We start from the raw sequence: 8,027 nt of genomic DNA on the forward strand, positions 1-8,027 counted from the left end.
ATACTTTTCGAAAATACCAAAAATGTCAGAATTATGAATCAATTGACTATCTAAATCCATAAAATAGAAACATTTGAATACGTATTTAAACCTGTTATGCTTAGTGCGGTTGCGTAAATTATTATCGCACCATGCACGACGCGTCATGACAAATTTTCAGCGTCGCGGTAAGTGAACTGTATGCATATAATGCAGACCTGTTGTGTGTATATTACTGCGAGTTGTGAAATAAACAGAGTTTGATATTTCCAGTTGAATAGAACCTGCTGTACGAAAATTATCAATTTGACCATACATTCACTGTAGTACAGTAGTGCTCAGAAAAAAAAACCCGATTCATTGAAATGGCACCAAAAATTCGTTCAAATTCTAACAACAAGAAAACCAGTGTGAAAGAAACCAAAACCGCTCAGTGTGTTGAAGTGAAAACTGATCGAAAATGCCGTGACTGCAATCGAATGTACGGAAATGCGTTCCTATATGCCAGCTATACACTAATGGTGCACCAGAAACAAGTCCAGTGTCCCGTGCTCGAATGCTGTCGGAAGCTGAAAAGTACTTCCGGCTTAATGAACCATTTCCGAACCACTCACAAAAATGCTTGCAGCTTGTGTGGACATTCTACCAAAAATAGGAAAGGGCTTCTCGTGCACCTGGCACTCGTTCATGATCTGAAACTCTGCGTCTGTGGCGTTTCCCGACGTGAGCGAATGAACGAGAATTTTGTTTAGATAGAGACTGTGCATGTCCACTAAAATTAAGACTCCTCCATTTTGTGGACACGAATTCAGATTTGTGACGAAGAGCACCCCGACTTCCATTAAGGATCCTAAATTAAACATTTCTTCGGTACACAACATGTATATTTATTGCGAACACTATACAAATCTGATGTAATTAAGCTGGAAGACAAATAAACTTACGGGTCGTACGTTTCTTAATTTACAGGATTTTATTCACATTTTGTACACTACACAATTCGCTTGTGATCAACAATTGTGCATTGGAACTACATCAAATTACGTTCACTGCTTCATTATATCCAGCAAACATTTTCTTGTTCAACTTTTTCGTCGTCCGTCCACTATCATCACTTCAACGGTCAAATCCAATCGACTTTACTTTGGTCGAATTTTCTCATAAAAATATTTCTGCGTCAAATTCTTCCCTTGTAATCGGATGTTGTTGCGCAATTTGTACAAAAAATGAAATTGCTGCAACGCAAATTCGTACAGTTCGTTTTCCATTTTCCAAATGGGAGACTTTGTTATATCACTTATTGTTTTGCTAGTCGGTTGCAGTTTCGATGCCGTCTGTCGCAGATGCGACTTGCTCGAATTCAGATAGTGGTCCAACGTTCCGTTGAATATTCTGCATATTGACGATAATGAGATGATCGACTATCAATTGGCCCCACATCCACAGTAGCTCAATCGGTAGAGCATAGGACTCATACCCAAGAGGTCCCGGGTTCGAATCCCGGTGCAAAAATGCTTGCCTGGTTTTATTCTAATCACTTGGTGATTAAGCACTCGCTATTAGTTATCTAATGGCTGTACGACCGTAACAAAGTCGCAAATTTCAAAGAAATCCAATATTCGATTTCTTCGCAACAATCACGCCATATTGACATAATGTCAATGACACAATTCACAATATACAACAGACTGTAGGATAAGCGCCATCTATGATCGACTAGTCGCTCATTGGGAAAATGCATGAGTCATTAGTGATGGTTGTGGTTGTGTTCGTTGTGTTCGCATACCACTCGTGGCTTAGAGAATTCACAACGTATGGGACGTTTACACGGTCGATTTGTGAACTATCTGAGTCCGGAGAGATATGATGAAAAATCACAATTCATATGATCAAGTGACTTGTGCAATAGCACAACAGGCCCACTAGAGGCTTAGGTGCTGGGCTAACCCCCTTCCCATCCAAATCCAATCCAATCCAATCAATTGGCCCTAATTAAATATATTTACCTCGGCAGTGAAAGTTCCAATAAATTGATGAAATCTTCCATTTGTTCCGTTACACCGACTAAGAAATAATTATTTACTAAATTTTGTTTTGCTTGGTTGAGCGCCCATTCATTGCCTGGGATCCTGGAATCAAGAAAGATATTTTATGGCATGATGTTGAACAGTAATAAGCTTACAAAAAGGGTACAGAGGTCGACAGAAATTGCTTTGTCGTAAAGGCATACCTCCCAATTATATCCTCCGATTTAGTTGTAAAAGTATTTGTAAAAAAAGGGAGTCTGGCAACACTGCAGTCAAGGCTAGATTGTAGGCTAGATATGTCTTTAATCAATTAATTTTACATCATCATTTTTGCTAAAGATTTGAAGTAGTCGCAAAACCAGCTTCAAAGCTTTGCAACTACTTTTACAGCTACTTTTTGATGAAATATAATTTGTTGTCTGATGAAAACCACTGACGAAATCGCATAATTTCCTATCGTTCCCTATTATATGGTCGAACAATATATTTCTTTTAAGTATTTCGTAAAAGGATGAATTGCCTATGGTTGAAAAAATTGCAAAAGTAGTTGCAAAACTACTTTTACAACTACTTCAGCAACCACTTAGTTGGTATTTAGCCTACAATTTAGCCTTACAGTGTTGCCAGTAGGGATTGCAAACCGAACTCGAATTCAAAAACCGCGGTTTCGGTTTTATTCCACTGAAAACTGCGATTAACCGGTTCACCGCGGTTTTTTCAACCCTAAGATCAAAAAAAAAAAAATTCTCTGAATTTCACAGTTTTAATACTTTTTTCGCGTTTATGACGCGGTATTTCATATTTAATTCAATGAAATTAAATGAATTTGTTTGGGAGGGAATTTGGGTTTATCTTTGCATCGACACATAAAATATCTTAAGTTTCTGCAGAAAAACTGGTTTATAATTTCGGAGGATTGCATCTCTTGACTTCGGCGCAGGATCTCCTCATCGAAGATAAACCAATTTTCGTATCACTTAATCTAGAAAGTAATTTTCTACATATAAAAGTCCAGCATTCGAAAATGTTCTCTCAGTGTCAACACTGTCAACATTTAAGTAAATGCTGATAAACGGTCCCTAGATTCGGTCCTCAAACACAGCCATCTTGTGTTTAATAACGTTTTCGATGTTGCGACTACCATTTGTCTACCATGAATGAGTACTGTCGCTAACTTCTGTTTTCTGCCTTATTCGTGCCTTCGGTGCTTCTATTTATCAACTACACATTTCACATGTCATGAGGAGTGCAAGGACCACAACGCCGGCTTCGATTTTTTGAAGTTTTTTATGTTTATTTTGAAATCATTAAAAATGTCAAAATTCCGAGACCAATGTTTTGCACCTCACATAGAGTTACACTCTATGGCACCTCATATCACACATTGCTCATGTCATAATTATTAGGAAACAAGGATAACTAAAATTGGAATTTTTGTTGCTGAACCATGGAAAAGTGGACCAATACAAAAATAAACTGAAGCAACCAATTGCCGATAAAATGAGGAAAATAAATCTATTTTTACAGATCATTTTCATTATTTTATTTTTGGAATCTATTTGGTGATGAATCACTGTGACACACACTCGATAGCACGGAAAGAAATTCACATTTTGAACATACAATCCAATTTTCCACTGGATCGCAATTTTTATTGCATAGCACCCAAATCGAAACAATCGAGGCAAAAAATTTCACTTTCGTGAAAATTGTTTCGTTTTTGTGTTCTGTCGTTTGACAGATCGAACTGAGTAAAGCTAACACCGAGACGTTTGTTTTGCAAAATGAAAAGTTATCGTTACGTTAGGCGGGTATATTTGAATATCGTGCTATGAACATAAACCAGGCCTGAATTTCATTTTGATTACTGCGAAATTTGAGTTTCGTTTTATGGAAACATTTCTCCGTTGAAAAAGTAAGTTACAAGCTGAAGTGAATACTGAGTCAGAAGAGTCGGACTATAGATCATCTTCAAGATAAGGTACTTTCAGACGTAACCTCACTTTAGTTTCGTTAAATGTTTCGTTTATTCATTCATTTGTATGAGATTTGTTTAACGTGGAGGGCATTTCTTAACGTGGATGGCATTTCAAACGGCCTTAAAGATGACCTATTATGCTCACGCTTATACAAAAGTCATATTAGTTTTGACGATTGGATATGATTGAGGGGTCAAAGTTTTCGAACTATTTTTAGCCCCATACGAAGTACTGGGGGCTTATAAGATTAATATGCCGTTTGTAACACGTCGAATTGGAAGCAGACAGTAAGGGTAAAGCATTTGGTTATGTTAATAGATGACGAATCCGCAATAAAAAAAATGTCCGTCCGTCCGTCTGTGACCCCTCTAGCTTGAGTAAATCACAACCTTTTTTGATAATTCTTTTTTTCCCCGATTGGTATCGACAAAAGTAAGGTCAAGTTCGAAAATGGGCATGGTAGGGTCGGCCCTTCCAGAGCTAGGGCCTTATAGGTGCTTTTCAGTCTTTCGACGATATCTACCGAAATACGCACGCAATAGCTGCTTGTGATATATCAAATGAAAGGTATTGACGAGTAGAACAAAGTTGCTAAACATTGTTTTTGGGTAAGATGCAACGTGGGCTTGTTGGGAGAGCTTAAAGGTTGTTACTAGGCCCTAAGTGTTTTTTGCACATAAATCGAGTAAATCTCATCCGATTTTGCCAGATTTAGTTTTTTATGGAAGGTAATTGAATACCGAAAAGAACGTGGCGAAAAAAGTTTCAAATTTGGGCCCTTGGACTAAGGCCGCTACTCGGCCCTAAGTGTTTTTTGCACATAAATCGAGTAAATCTCTTCCGATTTTGCCAGATTTAGTTTTTTATGGAAGGTAATTGAATACCGAAAAGAACGTGGCGAAAAAAGTTTCAAATTTGGGCCCTTGGACTAAGGCCGCTACTCGGCCCTAAGTGATTTTTGCACATAAATCGAGTAAATCTCATCCGGTTTTGCTAGTTTTTGTTTCATTTGAGAGATAATTGAATGTCGAATAGAATGATGGCAAAAAAAGTTTCAAATTTGGGCCCTTGGACTAAGGCCGCTACTCGGCTCTAAGTGTTTTTTGCACATAAATCGAGTAAATCTCATCCGATTTTGCTAGTTTTTGTTTCATTTGAGAGATAATTGAATGCCGAATAGAATGAGGGCAAACAAGTTTCAAAATTGGTCCCTTGGACTAAGGCCGCTACTCGGCCCTAAGTGTTTTTTGCACATAAATCGAGTAAATCTCATCCGATTTTGCTAGTTTTTGTTTCATTTGAGAGTTAATTGAATACCCAATGGAAGGTTGGCAAAAAATTTTGGGTTTCTAAAATAATGTCGTAAATTGTTGGTTTCATTTGAGAGGTACTTCGTACGGGCTTTCGTAATTGCGCTATGCGCAATTTTAGTAAATTGATAAGTTACTATAAGACGTCATAAATAAAAGACAACTTGACCGAATGCTTTTCGCAATTAAATGTTTTTGAAAGGTACAAACGCATCGCTTACCAGTTTCATTTTGTTCTCCAATACGTCTTTAGCTTCGTTTCGTGGCGATTTTTTAGTCTCGTGCAGGGACGCCGACTTGTGTTTGGGAGTAGTGGTGCTCATACAACAAGCGAATCTGGGAGTAGTGGTGCTCTTTCAAGTAAAACTGGAAAGATGTAGTGGTGCTCATCATTCGAGTAGTGGTGCCCGAGCCTCGCTTGTCCTTAGAAGTCGGAGCCCCTGGTCTCGTGTTGAATCATCATCTTCAGTTCGTTGTTCGTATACGGAACACTGACTAATGGATTTGTGCATATGTTTTCTATAAAATCGGATTTCTTCGATTGTTTTTTTTTTTATAAACATTTACGGCCTTTATTCATCAATCAATATCCTCGTTACAAAGATTTACATTAACTCAGATTTCTTCGATTTCTTCGATTGTGCGACCGTCTTCGCTTTGTTTTTGCATAGTTTTTCGAGTAACAATTGTAGTTCTGGTATCTTCCATTTTTCTAAATAATTGTGAAGATCCACCAATGATATCGGTTCCTAAATTGAATAAGAAAAACTGGTATAAAAACATAGCTAACGCCGACCCGTACGAAACACCTAATTTCAAAAACTTTTTTTTCCCTGATTGGTACGGTCAATACCTATCTAATAAAGCTAAAACAGACGAAATATGTTCAAATGTGGCCGACCTACAAGCAAAAACTGCTTGCCGCCCTGCCTGTTCCACACCAAGGGGTCTAACTCACGAGTCGGTCATCCGATTTCCATAAACTTTTTTTTGTCGATCGGTATTGTAAATACCTTTTATTTGACGTATCACTTACAAGTTTAACGTTTAAATGTTTGGAGATATCGTCGAAAAACACTTAAGCACTTATTGGGCCCCAGCTCCGGAGAGGTCGATCCGAAATCACCCAACTTCGAACTTAGCCTGTCTTTTGATAATACCAAACGGGGAAAAAAAGAATTTTAGAAATCGGATGTGTTTTACTCAAGTTAGAGAACGGACAGACAGACAGACAGACGGACATTTTTTTTTTCACTGATTTGGCATCTCTAGACAACCACAATAGGTTTCCCCTTACTCAGGGAGTCCAATTCGACGTGTTACAAACGTATGCGTAAACCTATAAGACCCCAGTACTTCGTACGGGTCTAAAAAATGCAAATTTAAGAAACTATCAATCAAAGAATTAGACTGCAATGAAACCGAAGGATGCATCTCTCTGAGGTCAAAAAATCAAAATTAATTGAGAAAAAAGTAATTAAAAGCGATGAATTGAATATCAAAAATCATATTGACAGATAATAGCTGGAGCTCGTTTGTCACTTAGCAGTATAATGGATCTGAAGAGCACCATTGATTGTTTGGAAAATGCAAGATCTCAATTAAAATCAAAAATTACTACAGTGTATGCTGGATATTTGTTTTGTCGGAACGTAGCTTGTGACTTGAAAGATGTTGACTAAGCGTCGCGTCGTAAGAAAGGTTTCTTTAAACATTTCATAGGTCAGGATATGTTTGTACAGTAACAGTTACGTTCTGACATTGCATTTCAACCATTTGATTCTTATTGAGATGAAAAAGCCGTGAATAGATCTTACAAAAAAATAAACAAAAATTACCGCTTTTGCAACGGTGATTGGCCAGGCGGTGTCGATTTTGTTGATTGCGAAGTCAATTGAGTCCAATGTGGACAATGTGGACAATTAAAACACTCCCGTCCAAGTATGCCTTAAGTCAAACATTTTTTTTTCTCAATTCAGGCTCTAATGTCGTGACGAATGTTTCTTTGAACAATGAGACGATTCGTTTTTCAATGAATTTTAGGTACGGGTCGCCAATATTTTTTGATATGGAGTCTAGGACGTACAAAAAAAATAGTCCCCGCACCTTACTAAACATTGTGACGATTTTTTGTGGTTCTTTTTTGGCTGTATCGTTATTCGCAAGTTCGGTTAATCGATTGATGTCGGCTTTGTTATTGGTCTTCAGTTGCGCCAGCAACTTTTTAAATTCTTCAAAACAAGACATGACAAGCGTACAACAATAATTCGTGCTATTTTATTGATTACACTTTCGTTCACACTTTTCAACAATAGTAACAAAAAATACGGATATCACGAATGTCATCGAAATAAAAACTGAAAGGACGTCTGAATGCCCAACAAAGTCCTAGTAGAAGGGGAATATTTTTCAATGTTTCGGACTCCGTAAAATGTGTTAGTTGAAACAATGAAAATATTTTATGTCAATCACGTAAACGTACAGAGTTGCGGGAAAACAAAAATGTGCCGTGATTTGGTTTTGAATTAGTTCAAAAATAAAATCAATTCAAGTTTTCTGACTTGTTATTCAAAAAGTGAAAATTTTCATTCATAATTTGCAATTTATGAATGAAATTCGGAGTTGGCCAGTAACGCTGTATGTATGCAACGTGAAGATAGTTCCACTTTTGAAACTTTTTGGAAATGGGGTGGCTCGATCTCGTTTTCTAATTTTTTGGACAGCATTCTGCA

At 37.4% G+C, this 8,027-nt stretch overlaps 1 long non-coding RNA gene across 1 annotated transcript; it reads right to left on the reverse strand.

Annotated features, from left to right (window-relative positions):
• Positions 1-848: 848 nt before the first annotated feature.
• Positions 849-2,136, reverse strand: LOC119072770. The gene is made up of 2 exons (XR_005086917.1): positions 1,986-2,136; positions 849-1,371 (listed from the first exon to the last, which is right to left on the reverse strand). It is a non-coding gene; the product is annotated as an uncharacterized LOC119072770 (long non-coding RNA).
• Between the last annotated feature and the right edge of the window lie 5,891 nt (positions 2,137-8,027).

Source organism: Bradysia coprophila (assembly GCF_014529535.1).
Source record: "Bradysia coprophila strain Holo2 chromosome IV unlocalized genomic scaffold, BU_Bcop_v1 contig_84, whole genome shotgun sequence".
In the NCBI taxonomy this organism is placed as follows: Eukaryota; Metazoa; Arthropoda; class Insecta; order Diptera; family Sciaridae; genus Bradysia; species Bradysia coprophila.